Here is an 18494-nt window from a genome sequence, read left to right as displayed (position 1 = left end):
TATTTATTTTAAATAGTAGAATAGTGATTGTAGCCAATAACAACAACTGTAGTAGCCGTTGTCGAGCAGGAACATGGGGGCAGCAGGTGGCCCACAACCACAGATCCAGTCCCCTCAGCTCCGGAGGTAAAAATACCTGCTGAAAGTGACAGAAGGAGAGAGGAGAGAAACGAGAAAGCACAAAACTACGGGAGAGAGAAGATGTTGAGTTAGTAACATGCAGTAATGGGATAAAAATGCATATGGATGAAGAGGGAGAGAAGGAGAGAGGAAAGAGGTGCATCATACATATAACACTAGGCACAGCTTTTTAAGTTACATAACATATTGAATAATTGTTTTTTTCTGAGGCTATTATGATGCAATATCTATTTGTTGTGTGCAGCAAATCGATCCAATACAACAACCTATTGATGAGTGGCAAAGGCTTGTTCCTCAACTACACACTAGCTGGCTTTCTGGGTGGCAGGGTTGCCAGGTCAGTGGTTTTCCTGCGGAATTGGGCTACTTTTGAAGTGTTGCCATGGGTATTTTTTGTCTGCAATCAAGTTAACAACTAGCTCGCTAGCAACCCCAGGGAGAAACATCACGTAAGTATATAGTAAAGCAACATAATAAGGTGTTTCAGTTAAAATAAGGTATTGCATTAACTACAGTAAATACATATGAAGTAAAAATAGTACATTCATGTTGTCCAGGCAGGGAGGAAGAGGGAAAAGGGAAGAGAAAGTGAAAAGCCAAAGTAACAGGTTAGTTTGTGCATCAGTGTATTGGTCTACACTTTCACAGAGCTATTTATGATAATATACTGTAACTAATTACACAAGGCCATTTTAGGACATAGGTAAAGAACTGTTTAGGGAAAACTGCTTTCGGCCGGGGTTCGTGTCCCGTGTGAACCCAAAAGTCAACCATGAGTTATTTTAAATTACGCTTACTTATTTTAAGTTACGTACGTAAGTTACGTAACCCACGTGATTTACTTCATGTGACTTTAGTGTTTATGTCACGTAACTTACTGTGAGTTAGTTAACATAACTTACTTCTTTTAACCGTAACCGTGAGCTTTTCCTAAACCTAACCAAGTAGTTTTGGTGTCTAAACCTAACCAAACTACGACCGTTTCACAACGTTAACCGCGTGTTTGTCGTTACCAAGACAACAAAGGTCTGGTACGCCTGTTGCTGGACATTCGTAGGATTATGCATGAAAAATGGTGCATTACTTTTCGTAAGATATCTACGAACCTTTGTATGAGGATACGTTGATTTGATCCAACACCAAATTCATACAATAGTTATAGGCGATTAATAATTATTATGCTGTCACTTGTCTTAATTAGTGATGTTATGTACACTATTGACAGGAGATAATTTTAGTCTAAATACAAAATTCACAAAATTAACAACCTGTACAGATGAGTGCACAAAGCATGCACACACTAATTTAACACTTTTTTTTACTAGTGTTTATTCAAACATACTAAAAATTTGGCAAGCCAACATTTCAAACTTTATTTTTCCACACTGCCACTGAGTTAAAAACAGACTCTTCTAAGGTGATGCCACACCTCTCAAGCTAGCAGTAAAAGCTAAAGTTAGCATTATTCTCATTTAAAGTATGTATTTAATTAATGTTTAAACCGAAAAATGTTAGTAGACAAGGGACAATAGAGAGAGTAGCATCAGATGTCAGAAAATGCTGTTCTAAGCTAACGTTTGCTATGTAACAACAAACATTATTAGCTTGCTTACCTATCGTAAAGTAAGCCTACAATTTAAACTCCACTTTCTCAAATGCTGCACCTGTATTCACTCAGGTTCTGCTGAAACTCTAAATTGAAACTGAAACTAATCAAGCTGGTGGCTAATAAATCTAAGACTGCAAGAGTTGCAAAGGTGGCAGCCTCATTAAGAGAACAGGACTTCTGATGCTCGATATAGTACAGTCACCAGGTCCACATGTTGATGGTCAGGAATTACAATAACTTAAACATGTAAGCTTGCTCCTGATTTCTTTCTCTAGATGTTGAATACACAAGATACAATGTGTAAATAAGGCAATTTCAAGGAAGCTTTGATGGCGCTATGCTAGCTTTTTCCCAACACTTCCAGTATTTAATTTGTAGTAGACAAAAAGTACCCTTATTTGTCTACTACAAATAGCAATGTTTAACAACTTCTCCAACTATATCACAGAATTCATTAATTGATGTGAAATACAAGGAGTTCCATTGTTACAACCTGCCCCACTACCGGGGTAAGTTGTAACACAACCTGGGGTAAGTTGTAACAATAAGAGTGAAGAATCCGAAGAAATTTATTGTGCATGTGTCAACACTAAAACATCTTCCTGTGATTCGCCAAGAACAAAAATAACTCACCACTGACTTTTAAATCACTTTAAGAATGGCTATACTTTACAATAATGAGCTGTTAGTGGTATTTTGCTTCATTTATGTTTGGATAAAAGTACTGTTGTTGACACAAATCTGTTCTGATCAAATAGGCAAAATTATATTATTTATGTGGAATTCATCTGGTACATTTATTAGACTTAAATTCAGCATCATGCACTGTTCTGAAAGCCTCCTGCCTCTCTGCATATTTGGGCAGTATTAGATGCTACTGTATGAGGTCATATTTATTGGGGTTAATATAAACCTTGTATTTACATTGAAAGCGCTGAATCCAGCTGTTTAACATACAGCACATATTTATCTTCCAATGGTATGCAAGCAGACATACAGTAAAAGTAATAGTTGAAAAAGTAAAAGTAATTATTCTTGAAGAAAATTGTCAATTGCAGCAGCAAACAGAATTCAGACACTATGTAAACTGTATACAGTAACAGTACTTAGAGAATAGAATACAGCACAGTACATCAGTGCAGAAAAGCACAACTACAGACCAGTTGCAATAAAGCACACTAATATGATGCTTGAAAGTTGTTTTAAAATTAGCAAGAGTTAAGAAAAGGCAACATGGAAATTGCTGGTCTTTAGCCAGGTACTAAGCAGCACTGAAGGGAGGGAGTTAACACAGGGGAGAGGGAGGTAATGGCCTAAACTGTAAATACTATTAATTTCTGCTCATGCATACAATGTAATTGGATTCTCTGATGTTTGGATACTGGTCCATAGCAAATAGGCTATCTGTACAATAGCCATAAAAGGGAAAAAAACAAAACAAAAACCATGACAGACAATATTTTATGGCATTTCGGCTACTTCAAACATGGTAACAATTACCATAATCCCTGCATAATAGGTGACTACTTGTCATAGAAAAGATAACTGGCATTAAGGTAGAAACAACTATTTTATCAATATTTTGTAGTAGATACTATAAAACAAGTACTACCTAAACTATATCTTCAGACCTATCACATATACAAATGTAAACACATATATGGGCATTAGGATTTATTCTTTATATTATTGTCTGTATTACTAACGGTAGCTGTAGCAAGTTTTTAATCAGTTACTTTTTCTTTTCTTTCTCTTTTACTTCGTGCAGATCCTAAGGGTGTTAATGGGGCTATTTTTGTTGAATGAGAGCTTTATGTGGGTCAGACTGTGTCTTCCTTTGACAACCTCCGGACACTGCTGTTCTGCTGCAGTCTTCATTAATGGCCCAAAGAGTGTCATACTGACCTGAGATGGAAGGTGTTCATCGCTGTCAAAACAGCTCAATCCATTGTTGTTGTTTTTTTAAACTGCTATGTCCATCCCCTCATAATAATAATAATAATAATGAGCAGTAATTAAAAAGTGATGGTTTTGTTGTTTGAAAAATGCAGTTATGTTTCTCAACAGGTTCCAAATACAAGTATGTTAATGTGAATGGCACAATATACTGTAGTTGATCACTCACTGCAAGCTCAGTGATGTCTTTGTAAATAAAAAGGGATACAAGGCATTATTATGTTTTTGGGTACACGGGACAAGTTCAGAATAAATCTATGTAACCTAGGATGAAAGGCTGTTTTCTTTAGAGTGAGATTAGCCATTCATTTTCTAAACATTCTTTTAAAGGCAACAGCTATACATTTTGGTATGTAGGATTTAGTGGCATCTAGCAGTGAAATTGCAGTTTGCAACCATTTGAATACCGCTCACCTCACCCTCCCATTTCAAGAGTATAGGAGAAACTGGTGGCTGCGAAACTCACAAAAAGCTAGAGCCAGTGATTGGTTTGTCTGTTCTGGGCTACTGTAGAAACATGGCAGTGCAACATGGTGGCCTCCATGGAAGGGGACCCGCTCCCTCTGTAGATATAAACGGCTTATTCTAAGGTAATGAAAACACAACAATTCTTATTTTCAGGCTATTATACACTAATGAAAACATACTTATAAATATTATATTCCATTTCTGCAAATAGCTCCTCCTAAATGTTACACACTGGACCTTTAAGCGGAAATAATTATAAGAAAACAAGACTAGGTTGAAAGGTAGTATATGGCTGGATCATGTATGGTCAATGTTCTAAATTGTGGCCAAATTGTTACATGGAATTGGGGACTGTGCCTTGCTGTCAAAGCCTCCTGAGACCTCCCCACTTTGCTTAGCCAAAAATATATACATATATAATAAACATGTATTTTATCCTGCTTCTTGCTTCATTACTTAATATGCATAATAGTTGTTTCCTCTGTTCCACTTTACAGTATATTCATATATTTTTTTAAGTGTGCTTTTAGGAAATAATCTATGGTCATCTCTATATTTCAAGTGCTGATGACTTATTCAAATAGATGATTCTCTCTCAGCACAAAAAGGGAAAAAGAAAGACACTTTAGCGCTGAGTGACACTTCAATTACCCTCTTGTCCTCCACTACTAATAATCAGATTGTGAGCCGTGTAAAGGACAAGGCAGGTCATTAAAATATCCTCAAAAACCCACAAGATTTACTGTAGGCTGTAGATTTTGCTTGTATTTGCTGACAGGCATATAGTGATGCACCCACTCTTGCCCTCCCCAGATGAAATAAACGCTATCTTGCTGTAATTGCTGAGGAAAACTGATTCACCAGTGTCAGAAACACTTTATGTGCCCTCTAATTTCGTTCAGCTCTTCCTTCAATTGCCAGGCCCCTCGTAGGGGCCCTCATCTTTTCCATTCAGTGCTCTTCAGTCTGCGGATCCAGATAACCAAATTACGTAGGCACAGCATTATGACAGTGTAATCAGACAACCAGAGATTTGTCGAAATTATCTAGCAATTTATGTCGACACCGGAAAAGAACAACCCCACGATTAGCTTGTGGCCTACATACTGCAGAACCATTTTAGGACCAAACTTTGTTTAAAGATGTATTAAAATTTTGTGTTCAACAAACTAACATTATTTGGATAAAATAAATAGCTAATGCAAGATAAAATGCTGCCATATATTCACATTCATGTGAGAGCACCATTCACAATCAGTAACTGATGATTGAATTTGCTTGGCCGAGCATAGCTTTTTTTAAAACTTGTTTTCTAAGTTGAAGCAGTTATAGGCTGAGTGGCACAGGCAACAGTCAATGGGAACTCCAGGGGTAAGAAAAAGGAATGAAACAGAAGAGAAGTCATCTTTAACAACAATGCCTACTAATGCAGATAGCTTGCAAAAGCAAGATTTGAGACAAGACAAGATTTGCCTCACTCTTAGGGGCTGCTACTGTGCACACTTTCCCTTGGACCAATGAATATTAAAGACTTTATAAATCAACCGTAGATTCAAGTAATTTAAAAATATTTCTGTAGGGTCATGTGAATGTTACTGTAAATGTTCAGTGCAATGAAGCACTACTGTATATTGTAACAGCTTGTAACCTACAGTGAACCGCTTTGAACAATGGGAGAGTTATTTTGAGTGACAGAATTGGGTTGTGTGTTGTTGTGTCATCTTCATTTATGATGCCCATCTTTGTCCTGCTGACCAACCGTTCAGCAGTGTACATCGTAAAAAAAAATTTCCCCACTGGCCCCTTGTATATTTTCACTGGCCCAGCAACCAAAAGATGAAATAACTCTTTTTTCTCCATCATTTAATAATTATAGGGGCCCTATATTGCAACTTTTATTGTAAAAAGACATTTCAATCATTCCCTTACACTATAAGACATTAGGTAAATATTTACATTTTAATCCATTGAAAGAGCACAGTACAGTAGATTGTAGGGATGCCATCATTATTATTATTATTGTTGTTGTTGTTGTTGTTGTTGTTGTTGTTGGTGGTGGTGGTGGTGGTGGTGGTGGTGGTATTCATCCTTGCCTGATGTAAATGATATCGTGAATAGTGAAGCAGTCCACAAATTTAACAAGGATGGGAACAATAAAACAAACGCACCCTTCCAGGCACTCTGTGTTTAGGAAGTAGCTAACAACACCATCGTGACAGTAACAGCCGGTGGAAGTCATTTTTTTATACTGCTGTTTGTGTTGTTTGAATAAAACTGACCACATATGAAACATCATAACTTATTTTGTCTCTACCTGGGAGATTTGTGAAAGAAACGACATCCTGCCAAAAACCCACAGTCAGCTACAGTAAAATTTGACGTTAGCTAAAATTTATTTAACTTTAACACTGATAAATAATTAATAACTTCCACAAGAAATCTTGAATGCTGTGGTAAGACACAATAGCTGTTTCTTTATCACACAGGAACCCGGCAGCGAACTTACATTAAATGGCATGTTACTTTGGTCTGATAAAGCACAGTTATTAGCTTCCACAGTGGCTAAAAAATAACACAAGTCAACGGCCCAGCAGCGTTGTACCAATACACAGTGGAACGTGCTAGGGACAAAAAATACACAGCAATACGGGACATGGCGGTCCGTTATTTCCCACAACAATGCAAAGCAAAATTCACAACAATGACACAATGACACAAGTTTCTTACTTGGTATCACTTCTTGATAGCCATTTGATGAGTTCAGTCCGTTTGATTTATCTAGCGGATTCTCCTCAGGCTTGGATACGGAAATTGGCTGGGACACGGTTCATTATCGGCTTCAACAGCAAAGCTGTTCCTCTAAGGCAGTGGAGGGACGCAGCAGTCGACTTTTGGTTGGAAGAGAGTGGGGCTCAACGGTTCCTTCTCTTGAAGGAAGCGTGAAGAAAACGGTAAATTCAAATCTTCCTTCTGCAGGTAAGGGATTGTTATATGGAATATAACAATCTCTTTCAGGATCCAAAATGTGTTCAGCAAACACAAAGCAGTCTGTTGCTCGTCCAGTTAGTTAAAGGTCCAGTGTGTAGAATTTAGCGGCATCTAGTGGTGAAATTGCTGTTTGCAACCATTTGAATACTGCTTGCTTCCTTCCAAGCGTGTAGGAGAAACTATGGTGGCCGTGAAACTCGACAAAAAATGCCAAAGGCCCTATCTAGAGCCAGTGTTTGGTTTGTCCGTTCTGGGCTACTGTAGAAACATGGCGATTCAACATGGCAACCTGAAAAGGGGACCCGCTAGATAAAAACTGCTCATTCTAAGGTAATGAAAAAACAATTATTCTTATTTTCAGGTGATTATACACTAATGAAAACATACTTATAAATATTATATTACATTTCTGCCAGTAGCTCCTAAACACACTGGACCTTTAAGGAGTTCAATATTCACGTGATTCTGTCTCCTGTTGTAGAGTTGCACTGGAAAGACGACAAGCAACCAGTGCGCTCTGCCTTAATAGGGATGATGTTGTCATAACTGGAGTGCTGGAATTTCCTGTGCTCCTGTGGCGGCTCGTCCAGTAGGAATCCAGAGTTTTGATTCAAACGGAATTTGCACACAAGTGGCCTGAGAGGGCTTGCCGCTTTTTCCCCTAGTCCAGGCTTTTTGTTACACATACAGGCCTCTGTCTTTGTTCTCCACATGTGGTGGTGATCAGACCCAATACTGAAAACAAATCTCATAGCAGATTATAAAAGATAGCTGAGCGCCACACAGCAACAGTGGCTACAGGGAGAAAGATGATCATGTTAATATTTTCAGATTTTATATTAACGTAAGTACCGTAGCTGTTTAGCTCAACGCAGCTGGCTACATGGCTAGGCTAGCCACAAGTTCCTCTGCGAAGTGTCTCATAATAGGGCATTAGACTTCTATATTAGATGACACCCTCAATAACAGTCATTTTTTTTGGGTCTTAAAAGGGACAGTTCACCCCAAAATCAAAAATATGTTTTTTTTTTCCTCTTATCTGTAGTGCTATTTATCCATCTAGATTGTTTTGGTGTTAGTTTTGGACATATCGGCCATAGAGATGTCTGCATTTTTTGAATATTATGGGACTAAAAGGCACTCAGCTTGTGGTGCTCAAAGCGTTAAAAAATATATATTTTGAAAAACTCAATAGCAATGTCTGACCCTGATACTAAAGATAATCCACAGATTTGTTGTGAGCAGTTTCATGTAGGTACTATTTTCTTTCGATAGTTCCTACATTAAACTGCTCACAACAAGGTCAGAACTGAGTGGTGGAAGTTTGCCAATAAAACACTTTTTAGGTTACCGGTCAAGACTTCTGAAACTTGTCAGAAAATGAATAATGCTGTGTCTTGGGCTTTATTTTATTCTTCAAAAGTCTTGATAAATTTCATCATGTTCACCATACTTAATCATTAGCAATGAATCAGTATATCCTTCTGATTTTATGAGTGCTGGTGGCTGTATCAAACTTGTTGTAAACAAATCAATTTGATGCAGTGAAGGCTTCTTTCTTGTTTGTCTAGAAGTCAGATGAGGATTCCAGTGCAGTAAATCCTGATTCATTAATCAGTACAAGTTGTTGGTGAATCCCCAACATAATGCTTTACAGATGTATCTTAATTTTTTTCTAAGTCCTTTCTAAGTTTGAGACCTCCCACATAACTAAAGTTATGCAGCATAATAATAATTGAAAAAATAGACTGATTTACATTTAAATCAAAAATCACTATCTTTCTAATAATGATGTGCTCTAATCCACCTTCAACTATCATCCGAGGAGGTTAAATTGTGAAATATCACATGCAGTACTGAGAAGATCCCATTCTTTGAGTGTCTCCTGGGACCTAAACCCTGTTCTTGGTAGTTCCCTTCCCTCTTTGAAGATAGGGGAGGAGGAGGAATAGAATTGGGAGGTGTGCCAGGGAGTTCACACAATCTCTTTTAGGTTCACCTTCACGTTGCAAGACACAGTGAATTTAATACCTTCTTTTATCTGTTGTGTGTGCAGCAGTGAGAGGGAGGAGTTGCAAATGTCAAGTCTTTATACTCAGGTAGTATTCACTGTGGTGTCTTTAGGCGCCTGGGTGATGTAATTCCAAGTAGATGGATGTGGGTGCTAATTATAGGGAAGTCTTTTTCAATATGGATTGATAAACACATTTAAGTGATCCTGACTCCTGCTAGACTTATAGACTTGTTTTACTGTTAAATTTTAGCATATCACCTGTAAACAGTGGTTAAATTGGGCTGGGGCTGTCCGGGGCTCAGCCCTGGCACATGTGGCCCTATATGCTCCCTAAGCAAGTTGCATAGGACTCTGCAAATTAGGAAAGGGCCCACCTCCCCCTCGTGTCAAAGCGGGTGTCAAAGTTTACAACTTTGATGAGGGTGAAGCGGAACTATCCTTCTGGTCACGAAAAGAGGAAAAAAATACCCATGAGAATGCAATCAATTTCACCCCTGCCTGTAAACATTTCAAAGGTTTTAGTGATACAAGTAAACACACCTTCCTGGAGAACTCCCTGTTCCAAATGCTCTCTCTCAGGTTGCCCACTGATGATGTATTTCAATTGACTCAAGAGAATCTTGGGAAATGTAGGGAAACTCAATGTGCCATCATTCTGTAATTACCACTTGTGGCTTCAGTCGCCACTGTTCAGTCAAAGTTACACAGGCTCGCATTCAGACGAAAAGTGACAAGAACCTGGAAAAGCATCTTAATGCTGGTGGCGGTGGAATGGTGGAGAGCTGAACAGCGGCAAATTGCAATGATAGTTTAGAAACAAAAGATACAGTGTTAAATATAGGCTGTGAGGTTAAGAGGCTATACCCACACAATTGTGAATACATTTTAAAATTACTTTTACTTGTGAAATCACTCTACTCATCAGAAGTTTTTTTTTTCTGATTATTTAGTAAAACCCTGCTCACAGAAAATCCAAAACAACAGGAACAGTTAAATGTCTTAATATCTTTTGGTTATCAACTAAATTGTACATTACTGCATTATATTGTCAAGAGGAAAGTGGGTATAGAAAATGGATGAATGGATGAATTAAGAAATGGTTGTGTGGATGTCTTTTTATTTTTGTGGAAGTGGAAGCAATTGTTTGATTCTGGGGGCCACTATGACCTCATGCCACACTGCCTACATGACTATTTTGTCATGTAGGCAGTGACTATGTACTTGACTGTAAAAGTAACTCTGGGGTTCCTTGTTTGTGTCATTAAGATCTTTGAGAAATTAAATGACACAAATTGAAAGAAAGCTTCTACCACATACAGTACATGTCTCTGGAGCATGTGTCACAGGCTTAATTAATACAAATATGCAGATGAGTTGAAAGTATATATATATATATATATATATATATATATATATATATATATATATATATATATATATATATGTATAGTCGTAGCTGTTGCTGTGGGGAGAGTAGGAGGAAGACAGTAGGGTAAGAGGGACCTTCTTGACCTGCCAGGAGAAAGGCGAGTTGGTCCAAACTTTCATTACCAATCATTTCACATGAGGTGTAACAACTTCTCTGCCCCCACACATGCACCAAGAGAATTACCAGATCCAAATAGAAACAGACTTCAACAAGCAAAAGCAGTTGTTAAAGTTATAGAAGCATCTAACCCTTGACTTCACAGGCTTCGTTAGCCATACACTTTCAAGCTGCTTTCACAAAAAAGAAACACACACACACACACAATAGCAGCTGACAGTCTAGCTGTATTTTCCACTGATACACAGAGCAAGACAAAACATGTTTGTAAGGGATAATTTATATCATAGTTAATATGTTTTGCATATTGCATTTTAAAATATTCTGATTCCAATGATAGACAATAGACCTTGTAGGGTTTCAGCAGTATACAATGCAGTTCATATGTTTTAGGACAGTCATGTTTTTCTTCCACCAAACAACAACCTCAAATTAAACCTGAAAGGCAACAGAATTTCCTGTTCTCATCTGTGGAATTTTGGATTGTTCACTGGTGTTATAGAAACAATGTTGATACTGTGAGCAGCAGAAATTTGGTTCAGATATTCACCTATCTGTATGACCTATTTCTTTTTTCTGAATTCTCTGACAAGCCATAATACAATGTTACTAATTTGAACAGATTATTTGCTTTTATGTGAGTGTATTTAAACAGTAGGGATCAATTTGACCCGTAACATAATTGGATGATTTTATTTTATTGATTTATTTTACAAAATAGGATGTTTAATTCCAGTTTACTGTTGTTCATACAATGTAACACCAGTCCTCACTATTTTCTGATTTGCCCTCCTGTGGTTTGGTATATATTTATGAAATCTATTTTGTCGCTGCACTGTTTAAAACACTGGCTATTACTTTGTCAAAAAATAGCTGAAAAATGTTTAATTTTTTTATTTAAATGTTCTTCAAACTTTCTTAAAGCAGCTTTTTATAGCTAGCCTACCTGAAGCTATGGATGATATATCAAACACGCATATAAACAACATTAATTTCAAGTGCACCATGTAGAGCTAGCAATATGCAAAAAGAGTGTAGCTTTCAAGAGACAATGTTTCCCCTTCTAAATTAATATTGAGCCACATAATTCCTAAATGCTCATCCACAGGAAAGCTACTTGTGTTGATTTGCTTCCATGTTTCATCATAGTCCATATCACTGTCACTGTAAACAAAGGAGACTAGAGGAGCACCAGGCTCAATGAACATGCACTCCTAACACTGCTTGTTCCACATAAATCAAAAGAAATCAATGCCAGATTGAGGATTGTGGCCTCTGTTGTGCAAATGAAGCCTGGCTCCTGAATAAGATAATAAATCCCTGCCACATTATTTCAGCTTTTGATAAATGGAGCAACACGAGAGAGGGGGTGCTGCAAGTTGGAGCAGTGGGCATATATCTGACTGTGAACATCTCTAATAAAACATGAGGAAGGCCTTTGATACACCAACACAACACTTCATTTGCTATACATCATGGATCAAGCACTCTGACATTTCCCTGTCCAGAGATGTTTGTATTTATGATTATTAATTTCTGATACATTAACTTCAAAACTGCATTACCGTTAAATCGCATTAAGTATTTAAAGAGTAGTCTCACAATCAAGCCAGCTCATAATTTGCCTCTTTTGGGGTTTGATAGAGGAGACCGGTCTGGTCATTTCTTTGATATTGCTCAGTTATGCGTGGCCCAGATGGCCAGAGCTCCAGTCAGGACGAGTAGGCCAAAGAGTGTGAGAGGTTTGCTATCAAAACCAGACAGGTTTTAGCCTCTGACAGATGTGGGATCAGTGTCAGATGCGAGCTATGCCAAAGGGCTGGATTGGTGCAGAGGAAGGAAATGACTTGACTTTCCTGGCCCCAGTATGTCTTTGTACCCCAGCCCCCAGGGCAAAGGATGGCAGGAATACAGAAAGGAAAACTCTACTCTAGTACATGCCACCAACCACCCTGCATCCATTCCACCACAAGGCTCTCTGCACCTCTTGATTGCTACCCGAGACCATTCGATCACCTTTAGTTCCATCCACGCTGTTACCCGGCATGTCCTCTCCTTCACCCAACACCACTGCTGCGCCTGGCCAGAGGAAAGTAATGAATCATAACCTTATTCCATTCTCATTTGCAAGATCAAGCCTACTTCCACTGATTTGAATTTCACACCAGGTGGATGCCTTAAACAACACATTTCCAGGGTGCATATATTATCAATTCGAAGCAGTGTTGTGTTACAGTTGCTCTGATTATAATTTGAATTTGAAAAGACATACAGTAGCTACATATTTTGGTTTGATTGTTAAAACAAGTTACATTATGTGATGTGGTATCCATCCATTCATTTTCTATTCTTGTTGATCCTTGCAATGTGCTAGATAGCCATAGTATGTGTGTATTTGTGTGGTGCACAAAACTGTGTATACGTTCCTAGAATAACTTAAATTTGGAGCAACTAAATCACCACTACATACCTAAATCACCGAACACTGCTATGGAGGTGGGTCAAATTCAGTTACATGCCAATTTAGCCATACTAAGTCTACTATCCCTGTTGGTTAGTTTCACTTTGCAACTGCTGTTCCTCTTTTCTCTGTTAGAGTAAGGTGTTTACATTATATTGTCTACATAATCAGCTAATCTTGTGAGAATACTATGTACAGTCTAAACGTGTAAAAAACAGTGCATCATCTACATCCAGCCCTTAGGAATTCAGATCTAACGCACTGTCTGCAGGCTAAATTAGTATGCAGGGTTAACACTGCTGAGTTTTGTTGTTCACTCAAAGCTCCCACCACCGTTATCAGCAGTCACTCAATGGTGGCACCACTGTCAAATTCCAAGAGCTGTGAAATCACTAGAAGTTCACAACAGAAACAGCTGCCATGTTTATTTCATTGTATCCCCTCACCCCACCTATCCCTACCCATCAATTCTACACAGAAATGTTTGCCTCAAAGGCATCACTGTTGAAAAGTCTCCTGTTTCTGCTGTCTCTCACTTCGATTTGGGCACTTAGCATTCAGCAGAAGGTTAGGCAAGAGGGGATTGTTGTACCTGGCACAAACATTGACAAGTGCTATTGTAGTTCCATAAGCCTCATGATTTGCATACACATGGGAGGATATATTACACACAGAGCACAAACGCATGGATGCCAAAATGAATTCATTTCAGGGAGAGGGTGACACAAGTGATTTAAAGTGATGTTTGTTTTTTTCACTAGGTTAAGATAAAGTAGATTTTTTACCATGTAGATTATGACCTTGTACTTCATCGTTTTGAAACTGCTGGTACCATACTGAGCATTTTGATACCCCCCTACTTTAGACAACAATTCAAAATTGCTATTTTATTTATGAATTGGACTGTACCAACTTCAGCTACTGTTTAAGTATCAGCATTAGTGGTCCAAAGGTAAAGCTGCCACTTTTGTATCCTGCATGTGCCCTTCATATTACTGCCCACACAGTGTTATGGCTGATTATCCAGGGGCTTAAAATAAAGGCCTATAGCATCGTCAAAGGCTTCTTGTTATGTCAACATCTCTTGAATTCCAAAAAGCTTTCCCCCGTCATTTTTATTTGCTGTTCCCCCTCCCTCCTCTCATTCCTTGACAGCCACCCCGAAATCATCTTCATCCACCACGAGATCTGCCACCCTTATTCCCTTTGCCTGTCTCCTCTTTCCATCCAAATCCTAATGGGCCCAAATAGAGAGTGACAAGTCTTCCTGTTCCTTCTACAAAATTCATGATTAATGTTTCATTAATCATGGGTTTTTAAAACATTCTGCTCCCCGGGGCTTTCTTCTATACTAAAATAAATTAATAAATGAGCCAAGTGCGCACAGCCACTGAGAGACATTGCTTTTTCCATGCCATCCTTTCTTATCGCTCAAGTAATGGTCATTGTTTATAGCACCACTGCACTCAAAGGTGCTTTCAGGAGAAGACTATAAAGTGAGCCAGTGTTCCACCGAGTTTTATGTGTTGTCTAAATGTTGTATCTTGTCTTGTCAAGGACTAGGGGACTTTACACCTTTGAATACTTATGTTTTATTAGAACTATTTAGAAAGGATTATATACTGCATACAATCAAAAGATAAGGATATGTTAGACTAACAGACTATGGTACATTAATGTTGAACAAAGCATTATGGTGGGCTCAGTGAAAACACAAGGAGGCAGATAAATAAAGCAAATATTATAAAGAAAAACAGTTTTAAATGAAGGCTTTACAATATAGCTTCATATGTAACATTGGCAAAAGAATGAAGAAGACACAGAGTTCAGCCTGACTCCTTGACTTCAATCCGTCGATGTGTCCCACTGGGTCATTGTGCTGCAAAAAATTACTTTCAACACTCTGTAAGGAATAATATTTATAACTGATGGCCAGACTTGAAGTGAAAGAACCAAACAGCACTGTCTCATATCTTCCATTGGTAAAGAAGCAAGTCTGGCATTTCATCCAACAATCCATCCACACAAATAAATTGCAGCTGTACAATACAGGAGGCATTCAGAGACTGTGAGGTTTATGTTCATGTAATTGTTGAGAAAACAGTCTTCAGTTTCCTGCCATGCCTGTAAATTGTCTCATCTAAGTAACATATTCATCAGCTGAAGAGGCCAGCCATAAAGTGATGATCAAGTTTACTGGCTCAAATTTTTGAAGCCAATGACCTGTGGCCTGAACTTGAGAATTATTGGCCTTACTGGAGTTTGCCAGCTCTGTAATTAACTGTGCAGAAAAGGGTGACTTTAAAGGTTAGACTCAAAATGTATCCACTGAATTTGATTGATGCCTAATTCCATCATCTAGAAAGTGCTTGCAGTTTTTCCTGTTGCATTAAAAAAGAAGTGAAAAAGGTCATAAAACCGTGTTCTGTCTGCTTATTAGCACACAGCTATGACTCCACATCTGCTACATTTATACTCTTGTCTATAAATGTGATGGGCACATATGAATCAGGGGTAATTTATGTGTAGCATGTATAATTTGATTTGCTAAGGAGTGACTTTTGCCCATTATTTAATGTGATATTATAAAATTACTGATGGCTTCTATGGCTTTTCAGGGGTGCTGTAGGAAAATTAGTTGTCATAAAAAGCAATCCAAATATTGCATTATCAATATTATCCCCATTTTGGTTATTCCCCCAGGGTCTCCACAAAATTGGTGAAACTGCCTTTTGGCTTATATGCTCCAAGCTGCTTGAACATCCTACCCAATTATGTTAGGTGTGCTCCAACGCTATCTTTTAAACTACACTGAAAACATTCCTTTTTAGCTGCACCTTTCAGTAGTCTGATTTGCTGGTCTTTATTATTATTTTATTTTATTATTACTTTTTGAATGGTTTTAATTTACATGTCTTATTCATTTTTACTCGTCAGTTGCTGGACTTCAGTATTTTTTAATTCTTACGCACATGTATTATTTATGTCTGTTTTAATTGTGTTTACTTATGTCTAATGTTTTATCTTTACACTATCCACAGTGTTTGTTGCTGCAACTTCTGTTGTAGCTCACGCTGTGTGCAGCACATTGTGCTTCCACCTGGACTGAAATGTACTATATAAATAATGTTTTGCTTGCTTGCTTGCATTTTACAACGTCATAGGCCTAATGTGATGCTTCTATCATTCCTGATAGCATTTGTAATGCCATATAATACTTGACATGCACCAAGGAGGAAACCTTTATAGTAAAACCAATCTGACTGTATGGGAGCACCATGCATTCTCACACAATGTGATTGCTAATGTTCGCTTAGAAAGGAACATTAATGGAGAGGGTAACAACTGCCCTGTGTCCACTCATTAATTTCTGGTATCTGTCTGGGGTCAATTTTTATTAGAATTTGAAGCTATTGATCAGCATCACCTTATCTGCTGTGCTGCATCTGTTTTTATTCCTTTTCTACTTACATCTCTCGCTTCTGTCTTGTGATCACAAAGCCTGTAATGAGAAAAATCCCATATTAGTTACTGCAGGGAGATTCAGCATGTGCTGGGCCTGCAATAAAGGGAGCCATAAGGTGGAGTGATTCCATACATGCGCTCTGATAACGTAATACTGCCATGAAAATATTGATTTCCACTTCCCTTTTCTTCCTTTTGGCAGGACTGGTGGATATATAAATGATTGAACATTGTCATCATCATGGCTGATTGCTGAAGTATTGCATTTTTATCAGAGCAGGCTTCGACTCAAGAGAAAAGCAACATCTGACACTAGAGAACAAAAATTTTACTCAAGAGAAACTTTTCACTGCACATTTTGGTTAAGGATTACAATGTACCCCGAGCCCCACAGATGATCTACATTTTGTCGTCAGTATTTTGTCGTCATTGTGGTGTGTGTCCTCATTTGGGCGCTTAGAAGTGAGAGTGCTACTGATAGCCAATAAGTTTGTGCTTACTTGATGTACTGACTTGCTGACAAAGTTTATGACAGCGTCAACAGCATGCACATATAAAAAAAAATTAAGTATCAAAATTCTCTAAAAAGAAGTACAATAAAGAATGACTAAAATGTAGAGAAGTTGGCATGTAAAACTTCTCAGAAATTGACATATTTACCCTGGAGACTCCATTAGAGGCTATGAAGCATTGTTAATGTTTGAAAGCAGATGTCTTACAATGGCAGAAAGTTTCTTAGTGCTCTTGCTGTGCTGGGATCTGGGAGTGTGTCATGAACAAAGAATCACTGTTTGGCTCGGCAGCTGTTAACTGGGTTTAATAGTTGTCCACGCAACGAGCATCCTGGAAAAGCATCACAGTTAACTGCATCCACAAGCAGTTTCTTCAGTGACTCAATGAAAGCTGAAAGAGTGCGTCATCACATTGAAAAATGCACTAATCTGTCTGCACAAATGACTGATGGAATGTTAAACATGTTTTTACATGTATTTCCCCTCTATTTGAGAAGCACACATGGGTTTATCTTTCATACTTGACTTCCATGTTGCTATTTGGGGTTAGTATCAGCAGTTCATAGAGAAGCCAAAAAAGCTTGTTGGTTGCACTGATTATCTGAATGGTAGCACAAAGAATACTCAAATGCTTTCTGGTTATCAAATAATGAAATGTCACATAGACATGATCTTCTGAATAACTTCAGCAGCATCAATAATGCAAGTGCACAGAAGTCGAAACAGTGGCATGCAGCAATAATAAGGAAACTCATTAGGCCTCTTTGAATGGTTTTGATGATACGCATCATCTTTTGTCAGTGCTACTGCCATAAATCTATCTGAAACCAACTCTTCCACTGTATTCTTCGCTGTAACAATTATGTGGTAATATTATTTTTTGTCTGTGTGACTGGCATTTAATTATATTTCTGTGTTAATATTTCCCTTCTCTCTTTCCATGCTCTCACATTCAATCTGAATGTCTTATGTTGCTCTAATAATTGGAAAAAGCAGTGCAATGTCATCTTATGACAATCTGGTGAGGCGGCCAATTCATGTGGATGTTGAGTTGAAAAATGAAATATAAACAATCAGTGTCAGGTTTGGTTCATACTCCTGTAAACAGAAATAGATGTGTGACAAGAGTGATGATTGTATAGTATATTGTACACTCCACACTGTAAAAACTAGCGCCTTGAATATCCAATAGGGTACCCAAGGAACTTATAAATATATCTGAGGTGCTTCAAGAAACCCTTTACATATGATGAGGTTACTCAAATATCCAATTGGGTACTCAAAGAACTTAAAATTACATTGGAGGTGCTTCACGTAACCATTCCATAGGATGA

The 18494-nt window shown here is 38.0% G+C and overlaps 1 long non-coding RNA gene across 2 annotated transcripts; it reads left to right on the top strand.

The window, feature by feature from the left end:
- The first annotated feature begins 233 nt into the window (after nt 1–233).
- Nucleotides 234–4234, top strand: LOC122879020. 2 transcript variants are annotated; one of them, XR_006378613.1, is made up of 4 exons: nt 234–277; nt 386–590; nt 699–749; nt 3519–4234. It is a non-coding gene; the product is annotated as an uncharacterized LOC122879020 (long non-coding RNA). The 2 variants fall into 2 exon arrangements; XR_006378612.1 differs by lacking the exon at nt 234–277 and having other exon boundaries at nt 306–590.
- Nucleotides 4235–18494: the final 14260 nt, after the last annotated feature.

The sequence above is a fragment of the Siniperca chuatsi genome, linkage group LG7, assembly GCF_020085105.1.
Source record: "Siniperca chuatsi isolate FFG_IHB_CAS linkage group LG7, ASM2008510v1, whole genome shotgun sequence".
Lineage (NCBI taxonomy): Eukaryota > Metazoa > Chordata > Actinopteri > Centrarchiformes > Sinipercidae > Siniperca > Siniperca chuatsi.
Note: the sequence above shows the minus strand (reverse complement) of the source record. Positions and strands in the feature narration are given on the sequence as shown.